This window comes from Lactuca saligna, chromosome 4 (genome assembly GCF_052625555.1).
Source record: "Lactuca saligna cultivar CGN05327 chromosome 4, ASM5262555v1, whole genome shotgun sequence".
Classification (NCBI taxonomy): Eukaryota; Viridiplantae; Streptophyta; class Magnoliopsida; order Asterales; family Asteraceae; genus Lactuca; species Lactuca saligna.
In genome coordinates, this window is record NC_136420.1 from 28,736,919 (window position 1) to 28,752,861 (window position 15,943).

The 15,943-nt window shown below is 34.6% G+C and overlaps 1 pseudogene across 2 annotated transcripts; it reads left to right on the plus strand.

The window, feature by feature from the left end:
- Nucleotides 1-3,696: 3,696 nt before the first annotated feature.
- LOC145041449 (pentatricopeptide repeat-containing protein At2g01510, mitochondrial pseudogene) lies at nt 3,697-12,881 on the plus strand (annotated as a pseudogene). Of its 2 annotated transcripts, none has more exons than XR_013680190.1 (4): nt 3,697-3,851; nt 3,925-4,018; nt 4,504-4,613; nt 10,980-12,881. The product of XR_013680190.1 is annotated as a pentatricopeptide repeat-containing protein At2g01510, mitochondrial pseudogene, transcript variant X2 (transcript). The 2 variants fall into 2 exon arrangements; XR_013680189.1 differs by having other exon boundaries at nt 10,991-12,881.
- The last annotated feature ends 3,062 nt before the right edge of the window (nt 12,882-15,943 follow it).

A 15,943-nucleotide genomic window follows, 5' to 3' on the forward strand; every position in this document is an offset into this window, starting at 1 on the left:
AATTACGTGTTATGTGTGCATATTATCTGAGTACTTGCTGTCTATGCTAGATGAACGATTTTATACATGTTTTTAATGATTTAAACTGTATATGTATTTTATATCTACGATAATGTTGGGGTAAAACATGGGTAGATGTAATAGATAGAGTATGAGTTGGATGATGAGTTGAGAGGTGAAATAGATCGTGAGGTGAGGGTGAGAGGTGGACGATGTGAGAAGTCTTTTTCCCAAATGATGGCCCCGTCATTCAGCAAAGTATGGATGACAACCATAGACTATTCTAGACAGTCCAGTGGAACACTAGCAAGCTCGCAACTTGTAGGTGTTGTGAACGATGTGTTCACCAGTGTACTCTAAAAACCCATTGACACGTATTGCGAGTGGATATTGTTGATAAATGAAATAGCCCTGACAGCTATGGATTTAGTGCCTGTTGAGTAGACCCTATCAGCTATAGATTTAGTGCCCATTGAGTAAACCCTGGCAACGATGGATTTCGTGCCGATTTCTTAGGATGATCCTTAGGAATGAATTAACGAGGAGTAGCTGATTCTTAGGGTAAACCCTTAAGATTAAAGAAGATAATGAGGATGAGTAATTGGGTTAACTGTTTGACGATTAAACATAATAATTATATTATTGTGGGTTGAAAACCCTATGTACTCACCAGGTTTCCCAACCTGACCCATTCAGTTTATTTATATCACAGGTGTTGTTATGAAGTCACATTACACTGAGAGATTAAAGAGATGTAGATCACTAGTGTAAATAAATGTAAGTTCTGTTTATGCTTATGTTTTTGTATTGACGATGACATCCCAAACGTTTTAAAATGAATAAAATACGTTTCTTCGAAAATGTTTTGATAACGTATTTAGCATGTTTTTCTGGGAACAAATTCTGCAACATTTTTATGTAAAGAAGTACTCTGATTTTTACAAAGCATAAACAAAATCGGTCTTTTCTGGCCGTGAAAAATGGAGATGTCACAATAACCTATCAAGATGACATTTTTATGCACTAACAACATTAGAAATGCTAGAATCTAACATTCAAAGATCCTTGAGTAGCTCATACTCACAAGGATGACTTAAGGGAGCATAATATGTTTCAAAACAAGACCTAGACCAGATCTAACACATAGAGTCATCAAGATAGAAGTTGTATACCTCGAATAAAATAAGCTGGAAAAGAGTGAATAACTTCTGGATCTATATGCTTCCAATTGATTAATACTCCTCTACAAGGCTTCTTCTTCAAAGTGCAACACACACACACAAAAACACACACAAGGGTTAATTTCTTGAGAAATGGGTTAATTTCTACAAGGCTTCTTCTTCAAAGTTCAACACGCTTGACATACCTTATGTATGCCCAACGTACTAGGGTCTTAAGTCGAAATACAAGAAAATAAATGGCTAAGAATTTACCTTGACATAACAGGCGTTACACCCATGAATGGTGTCAACCAATCAGAATCCGCCATACAAGATCTTCTAGTACATTTTTTCATGTCATACAACCCATGAGCATCAGCAACACACATGATGAACCACCTTGACCATAGTGGAGCAACATTATGCAGAGGTGGAGTATCATGATCACTAATGGCCCAACATTCATCACGATGGCACAATATGGCGTATATCTTGAGTAATCATCTTCTAGGCATACGTGGATTAATATGGAACAACAAAGGAATCAAGATGACACATCATGTACCAAGATGGTCCATGATGGTGCAACATCTTCTCATAACGCAACTTCCCTTCTTGATGGAGCAACATCATCTCATGGCTCAACATCACCTTGGCGCAACTTTAGACATGATGTCACATCATGCTATCATTTGGCACAACATCCCCAAGAATGCTACAACTTCCTTCTACATGGCGCAACATGATGTTCTATGTTGCTGGATGTTGCTCCAAGTTGCTCCCAGTTTCTCCAAGCCACTCCAATTTGCTCTAAGCCACTCCAAGTTGGTCCAAACCACTCCAAGTTGCACCAAATCCCCTTTTGGAAGATTTATTCCTTTGTCAATTGATCTGTTCCATTATTAGATAATCCAAAGCCATCTTAGATGATCCGTTCCTTTATCACTTGCTCTATGAACCCCAAGTGCTCCATTGAGATCTAAGTGCTCCAAATGCTCCATTAGAATGCTCCAAATGCTCCATGAGAGTGCTCCAAATGCTCGAGCCACATTCGATACTACGTCCGATAAACGACTTCATGGCAGGGACAAACCTGTTGTCCCGAAGGATCCCATACAACTACTCGATTTTTCATATTAATGTAAATAGGACCCGAGTTTTACGAAATTATTTGTTATATATGTTTTATATATTATAAGTTACACAAACATTTAAGTAAAACTTTAGGAGATTAGATTGCTAATAGGTCGGGCGCCTTTTATTCCCCTCTTCTTTTTAATTAATGATCGAATCCGTCCTACAACCATTTGCTTTATTTTTTGGGTAATCTGTTTCACTTCATAACTCTTTGTTAATTCCAATTTGATTTACCAATAGATTGTGTGAGTTCGCCTTTTGAACTGATATTTCTACTTTATATCTCGGTTACAAGAAAATCTACTCTAGGATAATCCAAATTGACACTTACGAATCTAAGAAAAAAACAGGAACCAAATTGCTAGTGAATTCAGAGAGAGAGAAGGTTGTAACTATGGTTTAATAGAGAAGTTGTATTTATACTTGATATATTAGAGTTTTCATCATCTAAATTAGTGAAGAGAATCATGGATTTAATGACATTGTTAATGGTTTCCAAAATTGACAAGATTTGTCAATTTTACCATAATAATCTGTGGGGCACTGCCTTCGACCCCACCAACTGATTGGTTGGTGGGGCCCACCGCCAGGGGCTCTGCCCCTTGGACCCGCTAGGGGTACTGCTCCTAGACCTGCAAGTAGGGGTGTGAATTATTTGGTCCAGAATCGAAAAACCCGAAAACAAATTGAACTGAAATCGATTTCAAACCGAACAATATTCAAATTTGGTTTTCGGTTTGGTTCGAGACCAAACCGAATTGTGAATTTGGTTTTTGGTTCGAGCTTCGGTCTCATGAAGTTTAAACCAAACTGAACCGAAATAACCGAATTTCATAAATTAATTGATTAAAAAAAATATTTTATATTTTATATTAAATAAAAGTATTAACTATAAAGTAAAAATCATTTTAACTCATTTACTATTTTGATCATTATGTATGAAACTTTAGATATTTGTGTTTGCAACTTTAGGTTTTTATGTTATAAAATTTTTTAAGTTTATATTTGGTTTCGTCGGTTTTCAAACCGAACCAAACCGAATTTGACACTTTTTAGAAAATTAAAAAATTTTAATTTAAGTTTATATTTTTTATTTGGACTATGTTGCTATATTAAAAAATGCATCAAAAATCCAATTTTAGAAAGTTGACACTTTTTAGAAAGTTAATTGTGCGTGTCTAAAATATGTAAGAAAATTTATCCAAAAGAAAAACAATTAAGACTCGAATAATAATAATAATAATAATAATAATAATAATAATAATAATAGAAGTGGTTAAAATGTTTACCGGTCGAGATTGGTATGGATTTGACATTCCCAGCCAAGTGGTGTTTTCAATGGTCTTGTATGGAATTTACACGAGTTCGATTCCTGCACTCTCTTTTTATTCATTTTTTTTTGGGGAAGACAATCATTTTTTTTTTTGGGCTTCTGTCTTCCCACCTTTTGTCCCTCGTTGCTTGTCCCTTCTCCGGCGCATTCACCCATTTTCCGACGTTCCTTCCTTCTCCGGCGCATTCACCCATCTTTGCTCGATTTCTTCTCCCACAAAGGTAAAACCTAGTTATTATTATTTAATTTGAAGAATGTAATGTAGATGCTTAATCTTTGTTCGATTTCTTCTAGATTTTAATTCCCTGCAAGCCGTCCCGCCTCACATCTCCCACTAACGGTCGTCGCCCTGCTCCCATCGCCATTCTCCACCATATCTGCTTCAACTGTATGTTCGATTTCTTATAGATTTTAATTCCCTGCAACTGTATGAATGTAAGCCCTAATCTTTTTGGTATCAAATTACTCCTTGGTATCTCTGTATGTTTGTATTTATCAGTATGTCATTGTATTCCATTTCAGTTTTGTCAAACTTTTCCAAACTTAGAAGATGATTTAATTGATTTTCACAGGATAAGTGTTAGGGTTGAGCTAAATAATTGTTGTGTAACTTATTTTAAAGAGCATACATTGGTTATAGTCAAGTGAACCTATATTTTTGGTTGAGTTACAAATTAACTTATATCTGTTTCTTTTGTTGGGAGTAGATATCTGTTTCTTCTGTTACAGGTTGAAAAGGGAAAAGATGCTACAATAGTGGCTTGAGAAAATGATTGCTTTTAAATCCAACTTATGTTTATGGTCTATTATTACTGAAGTTTATGTTTTTCCTGCAAGTTTATGCTTATGGAATAGTTTGGGTTCCATGTACAGGTACAATATATATATATTGTTTCACATATAGCCGACAGGATATCTTGCAACTAAATTTGCTTAAGTGGTTGGAAAGAAAAGCATAATCCAAGGACTCTATTTGCATTTGGGTAAGATCAAGTAAACTTTTCTGTAACTACTATGCATCTATGAGTTCGATTTTCACTAATATATTGCTCAATAGCCTTTGGTCATGCTATTATTTTATAATTTCTGCAATTACCATGAACTACTTTAAATTCAGTATATTTTGCCTCTTAAATGCAAGATATACATGCTTATTATAACATCTTACTTATAGTGTTGTACTTTCAAAAATGTTCCCAATTATGGCTATAATAAACAAATAAATAAAAGTACATTGCTATATTTGTATTTTTTTCGTGATCAAATAAGCACTTAAATCATTAAGTACTATTCATGTATTCCTCCATAACAAGTATATACGACTCACTTCTATCATTTCATTACAATTGTTATATTTACAAGAGTTCATATAATCAACCTGGGATATGCTCCTATTTCGTAATCTGGAATTCATTAAGGATTTGTATTACAAATAAAATGTTATGTCTAACAAAAAATCCATAACCAACCATTTAGTAACACTATATAACATCATAATTATTTTATTCAAAGAATCATATAAACACAAAAAAAAAAAAAAATACTTACTCTTGCAAAGACTACTTTAAAGCATGATCTTTAATACATTAAGCGATGTATTTCTTATGTAAAAGTTCCAAATGACTCACCTTGCTAGTTAGTGAAGACTAACTATCACTTTGACCTTTAAATCTGTAATCAATGCACTCGATCAATCTCTTGCCAAAAACCTATTCACATAACATACCATGCTCCTTCGAACTTGTCTTAACACATTAACAACATAATTGCAATCCTTATTCAAAATTATCACTTAAGTGATTATTAATTTATCATTTCAACTTTTTGCGTCAAAACCAATTATGCTTCATGTATTAAGCTTCCATATGGCTTAATTCATTAAGCCCTTAATTTTTTATTTTTTTTTTCCAATTTCACGACTTTCACAATTTACGGTTTATAACTCCTACTAATAAAATTCACAAATTTCACCATGGAAACATCATATAATGCTTGTATGTGTCCTCTAATAACTTACAGTAATATCATAATCTAGACATAAGTCGATTAATTCAAGTTTCTAGCTAAACTCAAGAATTCACCATTGAATCTTAAAGATCCACTACAGAGAAAAATCATAAATTTGAGAGCTTCCAAAGATTATGGCTTGAATAATTTAATTCCTAAATCATAAAGATGTTTGAAACCCATTAATTTATCCCTAGTTGAGATCTAAATCGAAGTTAGGAGGATAAGAGTTTGACTGCTCTGTTTACACAGATTAAAACCCATTTGAAGTTGGTGTGGTCTTATCGCGGCTTAAATCTTAATCAAGTATTGAGCTAAATTTCACCTTTTCACGCCACATCCTTAACATAGTTGCACCGTGTTTCCTACGTTACGTTGTTGATTATATTCTACCTTTGCCCATTTTCTATTCAAAACATCAATAATGCATCATTTCCTCATCTTAAGTCTATTTTCCATGAACTTTATATCCACACAAAGGTGGGAATGAGCTTTACAACTCTATAAAGTCACTTATGACTATAGGTATTAACCTATTAAGCCACAAATTTGGCAATACATATCATAAATATCCCCATTTTACCCCTATGGTCCCATTGCACTGCTTCACGATGTTATTCACTTGAACCAACTTTATACCCTATCCTAAAAATGACTTAAATGTATTTTAACTAATTTTCATGATATTCATACAAATGACCAAATTACCCATTTTGGTCAACTATTCACCTATAGACAACTATTTCAAAATTTATGGATGTAATAGCAACTCCTCCTTAAAATGATTTTGTTCTCAAAATATTTTCAAAAGTTTCATGGGCATCCTTTATTTAATTCCATGATTTCTTTCATGGTTATTTCTAGTCTAACTCACATTACACAATATAACAATCTACTTTGCTATTTTCTTGCATTCTTATTTAACTAATAAAATTTCTTTACCAATCCATTTGCAATAGATATTACAGCATATCCTAATACATTCTTAACCTAATATAGCCCATTTTATGTACTTGGTAGTATTTCTCATATTTTGTCCTACATGGAACAATCATTTAAATATACCTTTTTTTTTAGCTTTCTTTATGTAAAAGTGGTTCTATACATATATATCATTCATATTCAGGTATACAATTGGTGTTTCCACCATACCTAAATCTTAACTTGACCATTAATCTCAATTGTGGTAAAACTATAATTGTTTCCTTATCATACATCTGCAAGAACATTTCTCTTTCGATATGCATAATATATAGCACTATATGTACTACATATGTTTTACCATTTCTATTCATGTTGCAAGCTACACCATTCATCTTAGCACTCTTAACATGAGTAATTCTCAATACATAGTTCAAACGTATACCCCCACATCCAATCTTTGGTCATTAAATACCATGCTAGAATAGTACACAAAGTCTATTATAAACTACATTCGAGCGATACGCACAAGAGAGTGCAACCATCATAAGAAGAAAAGCAACAACCATTCCTGCACTTAACTACCTTTTCCGTTACTAGAGCATTATCGGATAAAATGCTAAAAGAGAAACTTTAACGGTTACAATCCTAATATCCTCCTGCATATTAGGTCAATATTCCCATGTAATAACTCACATTTTAAAAGGGATCATCAATACTTACACATAGTGGAATAGAAAACTACATCATATACCCAACTATAAACTTTATTTAATTATAAATATCCCTTATTATATATTGATGTGCCACTTATCTTGGACATATTCTCTTAATTATTATTTCCAATAATTTACGTAAAAGTACGTCAAAGTTCCCTTTTACAAATCTTAGTCACATTATACACATGACATACAATACAAGATAACATATAATTACACTCCCGGAAACCTTTATAAATATTCTCAAAGGAGTTTGCATAAACCGAAACCGAAATAAAAACTAACTGTGAAGTTTTTAGTTTTGCAAAACACGAAAATGTTTGGTGCGGTGAGGTTTCTAGTCTTGCAAAAACCGCAAAACCGCACCGCATATATATATATATATATATATATATATATATATATAGTAAGTGTTGATATTTGTAAGAATGAAGAACCCGTGACAATTAAAATTTCTATAAATATAAATATTTATTTTATAAGAGGATGATTGTATATTCAGATAAAATCAGTGGATGATTTTATAGATGATAAAAACTCTGGAATCGAACTTCGAGTCAAATATAGAAACTTTATGAAATCGATGGAAGACAACAACTTGCTTAACCACGGGGGCGTGATGGATGTGTGACCCAAATATTTTAATAATATTAATAATAATTATATAAAATATGAAAAGAGTCTAAAAGACTAAAATAATCTTTTCTTGGATGAAAGTCCCAAAAAAGTTTAGGGTATGTTAGGGAGTGTTTTTTTTTTTTTTTTTTTTTTTTTTTTTTATCACAACAACGCTTTTAGGAAATATGTTTATTAGCTTATGGCTTTCTAAAAAACAGTTTTTAAAAAGTGTTTGAGTTAGCTTTTGAGGTAGGAAAAGCTGAAAATCCAATAAGTTGGTTTTAAAAAGTATTTTGCTTATCTTTTTAGGTGTAAAATGACTAAAAAGGATATAGTTATATATTTAGAACCATTTATCAGATAATATTCCACAGTTAACAATTTTTTTACCCAAAATTGATAATTTTTAAACCTTTTCTTTTTAAAAAAATATATAATACCAATTTCTTTTACAAAGTAAATAGTTTTTTTTATTATACAATAATAATACTAAAATGGAGTTTATACAAAAGTAGAAATCAAAATTGTAAATAATTCATAAAAATATCATAAGTAACATAATATTACATTCATCCATACCATTCCATTATATGTTGTGCAATAATATCCTGTATCGCTTCCATATACGAATCATCATTATTCGTGCAATGTGTAAATGGACTTTCTTCATGACCTTCACTACTAGCGTCACCTCTTGTGGGATTGTAGTATTCTTGTTGTGCCTTGTTAAATGTTTCATCAAACCTACTAGCCTTTCTAATATAGTTATGTATCACCATCGGTGCTATCATAATATGCCCTTGGTTCTTGTACCTGCAATTAAGATGCATGTCTCTTAATAACACCCACATAGCTTTCCATACTCCAAAAGTTCTTTCAATGATATTTCGCAATAATGAGTGGTGATAGTTAAATGTCTCTTTCGATCCACAAGGAGTATGCATAGTAGCAGTCTGTCCACGTCAAAAATTTGGTATATGATATCGAATATTAGTACCATTGTATGGAGCAAGATACCCTTTAATATTTGGGTATCCGACATCAACAACATGCTATTTATCTGTAAATAAAACAAAGATTTGTTATCCGTTTCAAAAAAGTATTAAAAGCATAAGACTTGTGTGTATAAAAAAATTACATTAACCACCCCTTGGATGTGGAAAATGAAGATTCGGTCTTTGTAAGGTTTCATTGAAAATTGTTGTATCATGTTCAATCCCCTCCCATATGGCCCACACAAATGTAAAATACATGTTAAAATCACAAAAACCCATTATATATTTTGTAGCATATTCCTTTCAACCAATGTACTTCATTTCCTCCTTTTATGGAACTGATGCCTTTATATGTGTCCCATCTATAGCGCCAATGCAATCCTTGAACGAATGATATCGAGGATTGTCTAATATATGTTTTGGAACATCATCATTATATTTTTCGGCTGGTTTGATGATGTTGACACTCATCTTTAGTACAAATGCCAAAAATAAATGGAAAAGCCTATGAATCGTTTCATCGGAATGATTAAAAAAATTATTGAACACATCTATTGCTACATCCATGAGCCAAAGTCATAACACATGATGTCAAACGATAACACAAATCATTATTTTATTAGTAACTTAAGGAACTCCATCTTCGCTTCATCAGTCATTGGAAACTTAAAAGCTTCACAATTTTGGTTTTTGGTGAAGACAAACAATGCTTGTGAATACTCTTTGGAACCTTCATTGAAACCGGAAAACTTCATGACAACCGCCATGTAATGTGATATTGTAGGAGAGGAATTATTTTGTGGAAACGTTTGTGTGCTTTTCGTTGATATGGCATCCAATAAAGCATCTACTTTTTCCTCATAAATTGAAGTTTTACTCTTGGTTGATCGGTTGCCGACATTCTTAGACTTCTTCCGTTTACCTGAACTACTTTCAAGGAAACCGATAAAAAATAGTTCTTCATAATCTAAATTGATTTCATCACTATCTCATTTGCTCTCCATATTTTCTTCATTTGAAACTCTAACAGAGTCATAGTCTGATTTCCAGTGGCAACAAAATCTCAAAACAAAAGAACATATTTAGTGTAAAACATGCTCAAATCCGCGTCCCTAAATTTGGCACAGTCTTTATTCGTCTACAAAATAAACAATATTTAATTCATCGATTTCACTATGCAATCATAACATAAAATAATTAAAAAGAATAGTAAAGCATACATTTATTTTTTCCTCCCACCATTCAGGCCATGCATCTATTAAGCTTCTCGTCCCACCGATTCCAGTTTCAAGCCTCATTAACCGGTCATAAAGGTTCCGATCTTTTTTCATGTTGTCCCATTTGTTTTTAAGTTGTATTTTGTCATAGGTTTCCCTGTTTTTTCCTTCATATGTTTTCCTATTTCTCCCACCCAATCTTATTGAAGTGACCACCGTTTCTATTCATTTTATTAAATTCAATCATGCACACATCAACGAACTTCTTCAAGGTTTTACTATCCCACACATTTTGTTCTATTCTTTTTTAGATGGTTCACAATTAACAACATTAGTGTAGTTTTCATCCATTATTTGAGAATTACATAATATGAAGATGTAAACAAACTAACAGTTAACACAACTAACATCAAACCAAGGCAATTCAAACACATATAACCACTTTCATAGTTTCACAGTTAAACATATAACCAATGATTTTTTAGCTTTTAGAAAGCTCTAAATTTTGTCTATGTAAAAGCTTCAAAAAACAGTCTCAAAGGCTATTTTAAATGCCCAAATACTTTTGTAATTTTGCTGTTAAAAACCTTGAAATGTAATAAAAAAAAAATCATGATTTTCTAGCTTTTAGAAAGCTCCATATTTTGTCTATGTAAAAACTTTTCAAAAGTTATTTTTAGATGCCTGAATATTTTTTTGAACTTATTAGTTTTTTGAAAAATTAATAAGCTATTTTTAGAAGCAACACCCATTAAAAATGATCCAAGTTAAAAAATACAATTTTGAACAAAGGAGAGAGACGATTACTTTTAAGTAGTTTATGGGTGCCATATGTATATCAATGCAGCGCAAATAATACAAACTTACAAAAGCTTGTTTATAGGGAACAAATGTGCTGATGCTTTCGAGTTACATCAAGTGTATGCTACTCCTGAAGCCGATCCGCTTAAGAACTCGTCAGATTTCCCAATATGCTTCCGCGGCTTCACAAGAATTGTCTGCACCTAAAGCGGTCTCCACAACACCACCAAAGGGGCTTAATTTCTACATCTCTACCCTCCAAACCCGTGCCTCTGTTGATCAACTTCATAAACTTCACGCTGAGATTCTCAAGACTCACTTCTCCCGGAACATATTCCTGTTGACACGTCTAGCTCACGCTTACCTCAAATTTGGTTGCCTGAATATTGGAGAAAGATTTGTTGTCAGCATCATCAAGAACCCACCTTTGTTTCTTTGGAATGAGAGGATCAAATGTTATGCAAGGAAAGGTCGTTACAGAGAGTCAATCGATCTTTATTACGAGATGGTTCGAAGTGGATACAAACCGAATGCCTTCACGTTTACATTTGTGCTGCCCGCTTGCGCTGGGTTGAAGTCGGTTAAAGATTGTCGAAGGGTTCATACTGATGTTTTGTGGTTCGGTTGCGAGTATAACGAGTTTGTTATCACCGCTCTTATTGACGTCTATGGGAAGTGCGGCGATTTAAGTTCCGCACGCCAACTGTTCGATGAAATGCCAGTGAAGAAAACCGCAAGCTGTAACGCCCTGATGGCTGCGTTTGTACTGGATGAGAAGTTCGATGATGCCTTATCACTCTTTAATGAAATGAAGAAGTTGGGGATCCCATCAGATACCATTACCATGGTTAGGGTACTTCAGTCATGTGCCTCTTTGGGTGCTTTACAACAGGGAAGATGGGTGCATGAGCAAATAATAAGGACCCAAATGGTGGTGAACGTACAATTAGGTTCAGCTCTGATTAACATGTACGCTAGATGTGGTAGCATAGAAGAAGCCCATCATGTGTTTGAAGAAATGCCAAAAAAAGATCTCATCGCGTGGACATCAATCATATGTGGGTATGGAATGCATGGTCTTGCCCATCTTTCAGAATCTCTTTTCCTTCGTATGGTGAGTCATGGTCTAAGACCTGATGCCATAACATTTGTTGGAGTTTTGTCAGGTTTTAGTCACAATGGCATGGTAGAAAAAGGGTGGTATTATTTCAAGAAAATGTCTGATGAATTTAATGTAAAGCCTGTTTTAGAGCATTATAGTTGCATGGTTGACATGCTTGGTAGAGCTGGCAGATTAAATGAAGCCGAAAACCTTCTGAAGCATATAACTGTAAAACCCGATTCCATGATATGGGGTGGGCTGTTAACTGCATGCAAGATCCATAAAAATGTTGAAATGGCTGAAAGAGTTGTATCCAAGATTCTTGAATTGGATCCAACTAATGCTGGATGGCATGTGCTCATGTCCAACATCTATGCAACTTGTGGGAAATGGGATCAAGTTGCCAAAATGTGGGGAAAAATAAAAGATTTGAAGTTGGAAAAGCAACCCGGGTGGAGTTCCATTGAAGTTACAGGCCAAATTCACACGTTTCTTGTGTTTGATCAATCACATCTGATGTCCAAAGAGATTTATAGTTACCTCAAGTATGTAAAAGAACGGATGAAAGTTGAAGGTTATGTTCCTGAAACAAGTGTTGTGTTTGAAAAAGTTGATGAGGAAACGAAGGAGGAGATGGTATTTTGTCATAGTGAAAGACTGGCGATTGCATTTGGGATTCTAAGCACTTTGGATGGTGATGTGTTGAGAGTGATGAAGAACTTGCGGGTGTGTGTGGATTGTCATAATGTTATTAAGTTTATATCTGGAATTGAATGTAGAGAAATTATTGTTAGAGATGCGAAAAGATTTCATTGTTTTAAGGATGGTGTATGTAGTTGTGGAGATTATTGGTGATAGTCATTATCGATAATATTACTTTGAAAATATTGTAACATCTGCAATTTTGTAATAACTAACAAAATTAGAATGGAAGTAAATTCATGTATTCAATCTCTCACGAAGAAAGAGGATCGTATAAATTCCAAGTAATCTCTCACCGAAAAAAAAAAAAAAATCCAAACCTACAACTCCTATTCAAGTTATCCAATGATTACACTATAACATTCAGAATACAATTAAAAATGTATTTATTTTCGACAAAATTGTAAGAATGGTCCCTATGGTATGCATTTTTTTTGGGAGTTTTGGTCCAAATCATGACTTTTTTGGATTAATGGTCCTTTTGAGCTAGTTTTGTTGCGTTTATGATCCCTCGGTAAACTAAAATGACTTTACTACCCTTTGGTATTTATTTTCTATTTTTAAGTTCATTTTTTTTTAAATCTAATAATTATTTATTCATTTTAATTATTAAAAAAATGAGAGGACCCACCTCTCTCTCTCTCTTTCTCCTTCTCTCTCTCTATTTTCCATTTCTTACGGTTCTTTCTTTCTTTCTTCTTGATTTCTAGCTCCTTCTATTTGATCTGGATTAATCTATTCAAACTCTCACGAAAAACGAGGATCGTTTAAATTACCATTAATCTCACCGAAAAAAAAAAAATTTATCCAAACCTACAACTCATATTCAGATTATCCAATGATTACACACTATACCATTCATAATACAATTAAAAATGTATATATTTTCAACAAAATTGAAAAAATGGTCCCTATGGTATGCATTTTTAGGGGTTTTTGTCCAAATCACGACTTTTTTGGATTGATGGTCCTTTTGAGCTAGTTTGGTTGTGTTTTTGATCCCTCTGTAAACTGAAATGACTTTACTACTGTAACACCGTAAATTTCAAAACAATTTTTCATTTGAAAATAATCGTTAATTTTCAAAAACACTTTTCTTAAAATTCCAGTCATAATCGAATTACAAAAACATAACTCCATATTCACTTGCTCAATAAACCAGGATCCACAAAACATGATTCGTTCTCTGATGTGTACAATCGAGCTGGTGCCGTCCCGTGATCCTGAGAGAAACCTGAAACACATAACACAAAACACTGTAAGCACGAAGCTTAGTGAGTCCCCCAAAATACCACACATAACACATATTAGCCACTCGAGGCTATAGCTCCGTGGGTCCGTGGACCCTGCTCTATGAACCCTCTGGTTCTAACTCTGTGAACATTCCGGTTCTAACTCTGGCAACCCTCCGGTTCCAACTCTGTAAACATGCACAACATAAATCACATAGAAATAATGTAGTACAACACATAACATACATAGCATACAAATACTCTGTCACATAACTCGGTTACCTACTCAAGGTAAAGTATAGTGAGAAGACTCACCTGCTACTGCCGGCTGAAGAACAGTCCACGCTGCTCCGACCATCATCGCGAATTCCACCACTGAATCACCGAAACCAATAATTACCAATAACAACCAAATTACTCCTGGAAGTCAACTGGTCAACTCTTGGTCAAAGTCAAAGCCCTCAGTCAAAGTCGACCCTCCTGGTTGACCTTGCTCGCCGAGTCAACCCTTCGACTCGTCGAGTCCCCATGCTCAGAACTTCCCTAATCCGCGACTCAACTCGCCGAGTCACCCCAAGACTCGCTGAGTCCCACAACTCTGAGTCCACTCGCACACAACTCACCGAGTCATCCCTTGACTCTCCGATTCTCGACTCAACCAGAAAATATAGGGACTCTTCGACAAGACTCGCCGAGTCTAAGGCTATCTTCAACCTACTCACCGAGTTGTTCATACAACTCGCCGAGTTCCAGGCCATCTTTATCCAACTCGCTGAGTTGTTCTTCCAACTCGTCGAGTTCCAGCTTATCTTCAAGCAACTCGTCGAGTCTACCCATGTGACTCGCCGAGTACCATCGGTCTGAATCCATTCAGAAGCACTCCAGGCCATGCAATTGATCCAAAACATAGATCTAGCCTCCTACACCCCATCGATCACGTAAAGTGGCAAACTTTACGTGAATCCAAAGAGATCTATGCATTTTCACTCTAGGGTTTGGGTTTGGGACAAGATGGCTCCATCAACCACTCACAAACAGAGACTTTCATGCACTCTAGACCTTCTCCCTTCCAGATCTGAGGTAGCAACCTCAGATCTAACCTCCAAACCCCAAAACATCCCAAGATAAGCTCCCCACAAACCCAAAATGATGCATCTAAGAAATAGCAACTCAAAAATGAGATATTACCTCAGAACGCCCCAACTGCAATGAAACTCGAATCCAAGCAAAGCCTCTTGCTCCAAGCCTCTTACCCTTCAAGATTTCCTCAACAATTGCTTCTCCAAGCTTCCAAATGCACTTGATCCATTCACACACAAAGGTTAGGGTTTCTGGACTTGAGGATGAGTAAGGAGGCTGAGGAAATAGATGTTATGTTCTTTATATAGGGCTCAACCCCAAGAATTTCTCCACTCAGCGCCTACTCGCTGAGTCCATCGTACTGACTTGCCGAGTAGGAAATAGATGTTATGTTCTTTAACACGCGACCAAGTCGCGACTCTACTCGTCGAGTCGCTCTTTCCCAATTTACTCTTTTAGCCCTTCAACTCTACTCTTAATATTTCGAGATGTTACAACTACACTAAGGTATTTATTTTCTATTTTTAAATTCATTTTTTTAAATTTAGTAATTATTTATTCATTTTATTTATGAAAAATGAGCCCTCTCTCTCTCTCTCTCTCTCTCTCTCTCTCTCTCTTCCTTTTCACTTGCAAATCAACCTGCAAATTAGATGAGAAAAATCCAGATCAAAGAGGCAAACCCACGTCAAAAGTGAATACAGATTCAGTGAAGCATCAACATCAACATCATCTTCAACTACCCATATTCTTAAACGAATGTATATAAAACCAACAAATAGTAGGAGAAAAGTTTTAAACCTACAACCAGAAGAATGAGATGGGGTTTCATCTGAAGGAGATGTGTTTCTCATTTAGTCTCCATGATGTTGTAATTGATTTTTCTTGGTTTCTAATCCATTTTTGGAGTTAGTGATGG